Source organism: Glycine max, chromosome 2 (assembly GCF_000004515.6).
Source record: "Glycine max cultivar Williams 82 chromosome 2, Glycine_max_v4.0, whole genome shotgun sequence".
NCBI classification, from domain to species: Eukaryota; Viridiplantae; Streptophyta; class Magnoliopsida; order Fabales; family Fabaceae; genus Glycine; species Glycine max.
The window spans coordinates 33209703-33217610 of NC_016089.4; positions in this window are offsets into that span (position 1 = coordinate 33209703).

Sequence of the window (7908 nt, forward strand, 5' to 3'; positions counted from 1 at the left end):
CACATTTCTGTTGCGTATATTTTTACTAAAATATTAATTTTTTTTAATTATTTTATTTCATATTGCATTAGCATGTATACATTAATATTAGTTCAATATGATTTTTGTACATCATATGCCTCTACTAAAAGAAGTTGATTTTTAGTCACTTTTAAAGACAGTCTTGGACCGTCTTTGAATCTGTCTTGTGAAAAATCAATATTTTTCATAATGATTTTTAAATCGGCTTAACAAGCAGGTTTTTATATTGATTTTTACATAAATTATCTTAGAATGTCTATTTTCTTTTGTTTTAAAATGTAAAAAAAAAGAGAATTTGAAGATGATTTTTCAAAAAATCATCTTAAAAAGTAATATTTTTAAGAGTTTTCTAGTGCATGGACTACACCATATTTGACTGTACCCTTCCTTTCAAGGTTATCAAATTCGAAAATTTACACAGACTCGTGAGAGTTTCATAGACTCGACTTGTAAGCTCAACTTGTAGACTCGTAAGAGTCTACGAGTTATAAAAATAATAACAAAATATCTATAAATAATATACTAATTAAACATTTCAACAATATAATAAAGCAAAACAGTAAATTATAAAATTTAGAATATTTAAATAATCAAGTCTAGTAATAATAATACATCATTACTAGACAATAACTTGTAGAGGTTATAGTAGTGGTAGATCATTCTCATAGAAAGTTTGATGTTATTAGAGAACAATGGTTTGATATTATTAAATGTGAGAATTTTGTATTTGAGAATAACACGCTAAATGAAGGTATGTTGAATGCTAACCACACAGAAAAGAATAAAAAGTGACTTACATTTTGATCTAATTTTTTTAACTTGCAAACTTGTTGACTCGGTGGTAAACTCGAGAGTCTACTGAGTTTACTTAGAGTTTATAGAATTTACCCAGAGTTTATTAAAAAAAGAGTTTATCCAAGAATCAACTCGCAGAGGACAAGTGGACTCGTAAACTCGTAAGAGTTAATGAGTTAACTCGATAACCATGCTTCCTTCTACTATCTCTAGTTTCCAGCATATAAAAAATTTCAACAACTCTTGAAGATCAAATTAATAAGAAATTTTTTTATAAAAAAGATAAAAATGAGAAATCAAAAGGGTAAAAAGGCATTTTCTATTGGTTATCCAGTTTTCAAATTATCATAAATTCAAGTATTTCTATATAGAAGCAAGTGAAATCTAGAATGAGACATTAGATCATTCAAACTTTCATGGCATATGAAACATTCATCATAGGCATTGTGCACCAGCTTGACCAAGCCTTTTCTCACTAAGTGGGATTAGCTACATGAATCAAATAATACTCTAATACTTCTAATACTATACCACTAAAAGTATCTAGTGATGCCTGATTCATAAACACTTGATACTGCAATACTCTGGGTGCACTATTTTCAAAATGAACACAAAGCTTAAACCAATAAATTTAAGGATTAAATCAACTTTAAAAACTACATCCAAGTAGATTTTGTAGCAATTAAATTGAAGGATCAATTTGAATTTAAAGATCACAACCAATAAAGGTCCTAAGTACTAATACTTACCTCCTCTACATAATGACAAACACTAAAAGCCCTGCCTCTTTCCCCTTTAAAGCAAGGATTATCGTGCAGTTGCTGTTTAAGTTTGTTTGCAAGTGTTGGATCACTGGCCTTGGGGAAATTCGATTCCTTGTTCAACAAAGGGAGTAGCCCCAAAGGCTTCTGCATGTTATACAACAGAGTACATAATGAAAATACTAGTCACATAGAATAATCTGAACTCCAACATTACGATCTGGACATAATATGATTCTGAAAATAATCTATCTTCAGTGTAAAAAACCTAAAAAAGAATGCTACAAAAATAAAAACATTGGCCTGGTTTCCAGCTCAACAAAAGAGGAATAACTATAAAATTTTAGAAATCTTAAATCATATAAATACCTTATCAAAGAGATCCAAACACTTGATTGCTCTTAAAATCTACTTTGGTCCAATGAATGCCATCTAATTCGTAATCCTGAAACATGTAAATTGCAATGTTGTTGTCAATCTAACCAAGTCTGTTCAAAATACATACTTAGCATGTGATACAAATAGCATTTTCTTGTTTTGTTGTTGAAGTCTCTCATTGGCATAGTTTATACAAAATTATGAAGAAGCTGTTATTCTACAAAGAAAAATAATAAACTATTAACAAAGAGTCTATCTATGAAACATCAATAAACACGTTAATACAAATCGTTTACCTGGAATGACTTAAACCCATAAATATAAAGGATACATATGGATCTCCCATTGCGGCATTTACCCACTTCAAGTGACTTGTTAACTTGTTTTACAAGCCAATCAAACAAGCTTGCATAGATAAATTTTGCTAATGCATCTCTTGCATCAATTACCTGAATATAGGATAAAAAATTGGATATAATAATACAATACAATTAGGAGAAATAGAAAACTAGATCAACTAAATTGTTCAAGTAATAGACAAACCCGCTCCAAGGTCAATGTCTTGGTAATGGTATCCTTGCTAGCTTGGATTCTATGGGTAGATAATACTTCCATTAGCTCATGGGAACTGCAACCCATTAGCAAAGCAACATTTGCTACAGTTTCCAATAGAAAAGAAAAACCAAAGTCATTTTTTAGTAACTGAAATTTCAAATATACCCTTTATGTTATTCATAGACAATATGAAACAAGGAGGGAGGATTGCCCACTCTTGTATAGATTACTTTGACCATATTCCTAGTTGATGTGGAACTTCTTAACAATTACCTTCATCATTCACCACCTCAATATGATTTTTCATTGTCAGGATCTTAGAGTGATATATTTCCCAACCATAATATTGCAGCCCGCATCTTACAAACTAGCTCTTGATCCTCTTTGAACATTAGAATAACATCCAATGCTTTATGGGGAAAAACTCAAATGCAAAAGGAGGAAAAAATGACATGAAATCTTAGGAGGCCATAACCAAAATTAAAGAAGCTAATGTTAAAAAAATGAACTATAAAATAATATACCATCAGTGATAGGAGGAGAGGGAAAAAACAAGGAGAAAGGGACCTTGAATTCGAGGACAATGGAATTCATATTTTGCTTTTATTCCTTTCTATGTTTTGTTTATATAAGCTTTGGTGCTAATCATACTCACAATTCATTGAGGCAACTAACAGAATTCCACTACTAACAGAATTATCAATCCACCAATGCCACTCAGAATTACTAACAATCTTTGGCATTTTGCTAAACAAAAAACACTGCTAATATCCACGACTGTTACACGTAATCTTTAAGGTAGGCTAGTCGAGTTGCACTTCTCTTGGGCCTACTGTCTTGGGCCTCTGTTGCATTTGTAGTATCCAATATGCTTGGGTTTTGGTTGCTATCAATACCACCCGCTGAAAAATTTACCTTGTCCTTAAGGCGAAACTTGTCACACACTGTCTTCCATGCTTCCTATGAAGTCTCTTCGGGTGAGAGTCCTAGCCATTGAACTAGAACCATCACCATCGAAGGAGTGGTTGTGGTATCCATCTTATGAGACTAGATGGTGAGAGGTTCTAGAACTGGGTGATTGTTGAAGGCCTATGGCATAAGCATATTGGAACTAGGTGGAAGTGGACCATGGTGTAGGCGGAGTAATGAATTGTGGAAGAGGGGATGAATTTTGGAATTTTATGGTGAACGGGGGTGATAAGCCACCTTGCCAATGCACTGGATAATTTCAAATGGTCTGAAGAAACGTTTGGTTAATTTGTGGTGTGCAGACCTCAAGACCAAGACTTGGCGGTAAGGACGAAGTTTCACATACACCCATCGGCCAACCTCGAAGTTGTCATGCCAGTGTTTGGAATCTGTAAACCTTTTCATGTTTTTCTATGCTTTCAGAAGATGTCATTTTAGATCCTCGTGAATTTTCGTTTGTGTGGTGAGGATAGAATCCACACCTTCATTGGGAGAAGAATCTAGGATATACCCAGGTATGGAGGGTGAGGGTTTGTTGTAAGTCACCTCACAAGGAGTCATCCCTCTACTGGAATGGAGGGAAGTGTTATAGGACCATTCAACAAGATTCATACCTCTGCTGGGGGTTTTCCATGTTGTTTATAGACCATATCAAGAAACATAGTAGCGTCTTTAAAGGTTGTGAAGTGCAGAGGGAGGGTGCCAAAATGCACCCCTTTCTGGGAAACGATCAACCACTACCATAATGATTGTGTAACCCTAATGCCCGACGAGATTGGAAAAGGTTACAATAAGCCAGCGGGTTTGCAAGTCACATGCTTGATTTGCTGGCATGTTGGGCATTTCTGGATGAAGGATTTGACATCACGCTCTAAGTGGTCCCAAATGAAGCTAGCTTGGATGCGATGAATGGTCTTGGCCACACCAAGATGTCCACAACGTGGTGTGGTGTGGAACTCAGTCAACAGAGCAGGAATAAAAGTGTTGTAATCATTGAACTAGATATTGCCCTTATATAAGATCAGACAATTATGTAACTGGTAATCAGGGTAGGCTGCTGGATTTGCGGAAAGAAGAGAAAATTTGTTCTGAAAAATAGGACTTGCTTGTAGGGTTTCACAGAGTTGGTCCATGAACACAAATTGAGGAATAGAAAGAATAAGAAGTTAGGCCTCTACACCCCCTTCCACTCGAGAGAGGGCATCTGCCACCATGTTCGAAGAACCACTTTTATATTGGATCTGATAGTCATAAACCAATGGTTTGGATAAATAATATTGTTGCTCCGACACCTGAATAACCAGAGTCATGAGGTCCTTTAAACTCCGGTGGTTCATGAGAATGGTGAAAGGGTGGCCTAGTAAATATTGACGCCACTTGCGAATAGCGGCAGTCATGGCATGCAATTCCCGAACATAGGTCGAAGTGTGTTACAGTTTTAGGGTGAATTGCTTACTGAAGAAAGAAATAGGCTTGCCTTGTTGCACCAGTATTGCTCCCATGGTAGTGTTGGAAGTGTTAGTTTCCAGAATGAATGAAGCAGAGAAATCAGGAGCCATCAGTATAGGAGCTTAGGTCATGGCATGTTTTAAGTTGTCGAAAGCTTGTTGAGCTTTCGGTGACTAGTGAAACTTGTCACAACATAAGAGCGTAGTGAGAGGCGACAACCTTTGATAAAATGTTGGTAGAAGCCAATGAGGCCCAAGAAGGATCGTAGGTCCTTTTGAGATGATGGTATCGGCCATTGTATCATGGCGACAACCTTTGATGGATCGGGTTCAATGCCATTGCCTAAAATAATATGGCCCAGGTATTCCAATTGGCGTTGGGATAACAAGCATTTAGAACGCTTGAGATAGAACTTGCCCTGTAACAACGTGTTTAACACCAAGTCTAAGTGCTCTAGGTGTGCTGATAAGGACTCATTGTAGATAAGTATATCATCAAAGAAGATTGTTGTGAACCTACGTAAAAATGGCTAAAGGACGACGTTCATTGTGGCCTAAAAAGTAAAAGGAGCATTTCACAAACCAAAAGGCATGACTCGATATTCATAATGCCTATGGTGTGTCTGAAATGTCATTTTGGCGATGTCCTTTTCCGCCATTAGAATTTGATGGAAGCCTTGACGAAGGTCCAGCTTGGAGAACCATGAAGCATGGTCGAGGTCATCCAGTAGCTCATTTATTGTCAGCATTAGGAAATGGTCCCAGATTGTAATGACATTGAGAGCACGATAATCTACACACATTTGCCAACAACCGTATTTCTTCTTCACCAAAAGCACGGGGGAAGAGAAAGGGCTATGGTTTATACGAATCATGCCAGATTGAAGTAATTCTAAAACCTATTTCTCGATTATAGATTTTTGAAAGTAAGGGTATCTGTATGGAAGGACATTGATAGGGCTGGTGGAGGGGGAAAGAGAGATATGGTGGACTATATGTCGAGGTGGGGGAATGGTCGTGGGGGTGAGGAAGATGGGGGAAAATTTGGTAATGAGGTCTTGGATTTCGGGTATGGGGTGAGGCAGTTCTGGGCACGGGTTTGGGTTGTTAGTGGGTTGGAGGGCAAAATGGAAGAGGGAGGACGTGGAGGACGTGGAGCCCTTGTGTAACATTATTTTAATTTGATTTGTTGAAGAGTGGATAGGCCTAGATGCAACATCCGTGCAAAGCTCCACAAAATGACCCAAGTGGTTAAACTTCATGGAAAGAGTGGTGTAGTTAGTAACCTTGGTGCCCAATTCCTTCAACCAATCAATGCCCAACACCATATTTGCGCCACTAATGGGTAAAACATGGAGGGTCATGGTGAAATAGTGACTCTGTAAGAGAAGGGAAATGTCGGCACATCGGTGACGACACTCTAGGATGGACCCATTGGCAATGATGACCCTCAATGGTGAAATTGCCTCCATGAGTAGTGCCAAGAACTTGGCAACTCGAGGCTGGATGAAGCTATGGGTACTGCCACTATTGATAAGGAAAGTGAGGTGAGTCTAGTGAATAAACCCATAAACGCGAAAAGTTACAGGGGTGGACAAAATAGAAAGGGCATTAAGGCTTATATGTGGTAAAGGCTGAGGTGGTGGAGCTTTGAAATTAGAGTTTGGTGGGTCTGTTAATGGGGGGTGTCAGACCCTAATTTCGTCCGGGGACTATCGTTTGCTGATATTTTGATTCTTGCTAGTTGAATTACGGTGTTTGATAGTAGTTATAGCGCGAAGCAAGGAATCACTCAGTGTTTTGATCAAGAAAACAAAAGGATACCAAGGAAGGGGGCAAAAGGTTTTTTTTTGGATTTTTCTAGACCGTAGCTCACCCAGGCTAGCATTTGGCTCACCTGGGCCATGAAATAGCTTCATGCCTAAGCAACCAGCTCGCTTGGGCAAGCTTTAACCGCCCCAAAATGGCTTTTTCCCTATAAATAGCCGTGATGGGGGAGGGGTTTAAGGGGTTCCAAGGTTCAAGAGTTGATAGAAGAAAGAAAGAAGAAGAAACAAAGATGAGGCGCTACCGAATCGTGACTGTGATCATTCCCTACATCGTTTTCTTGTTCTGTGTTCCTCGTGCAACAATCGGTTAGTTTTGTTTTTAAGGATTGAGTATGATCTATGTACCCTTAGGGGTCCCCTCTGTTATTATGTGCATATTCATCTTCTCCATCTATCATTGGTAATCTCATTTTTTATTTGTAAAGTTTAATCTTAACTGATCACTAGTTTCGTAAAGTTGTCTTTAAAGAGATTGAAAGCTAATAAACAAAACCAAAATAAAACCAACTCATAACTGGACTTCTCTCCATCAAAAAGTCACTTGAGATTGTTTCAAGGTCCAACGCCTTTACGACCTTTTTGTTTGTAATTAAAATGAATCATTCAAAAGCATAAAACCAACTCAACAGATGGTGATTCTACTGGGGACTTGCTAGAAAGTTAAGCCATTTTCATCGAGTGTGTAATTTTATCATGATTTTTTCTTTATTTTATTTTCACAAAATAAAATGTGCCATTGAACCCTAGGATAGACAACATGTGCTATACTTAGGTTGCTCTATTCACACATGACACCTACACTTTTTTCACACACCTTTAGATGTTGGGCCCTATACCCGGGTCTGAGCCATAGGTAGTGGAGGTTGATTTGTAGTCATGCTGGGTCTCTGACTCGCTTGATAATAATGAAGCTTCACCTAGAGTTTTCCTCTTTTGGTGAGGCATTTTCATTGGTAGTCCCTATCGTCACAATTTTGTTACCTAAGAAGGTGATATCTCTAGAAGCCAGTGAAGTTACATGAAACCACCCTTGGGAGTTGTCACTAGAAGTGGACTTTGGGATCCTTTCCATTAGGTTCCTGAATTAGGGGCACAAAGCAAACTCACTCTGGCTTGTTTCTTGATCGCATTATGCATTTGTTCATGGCATCA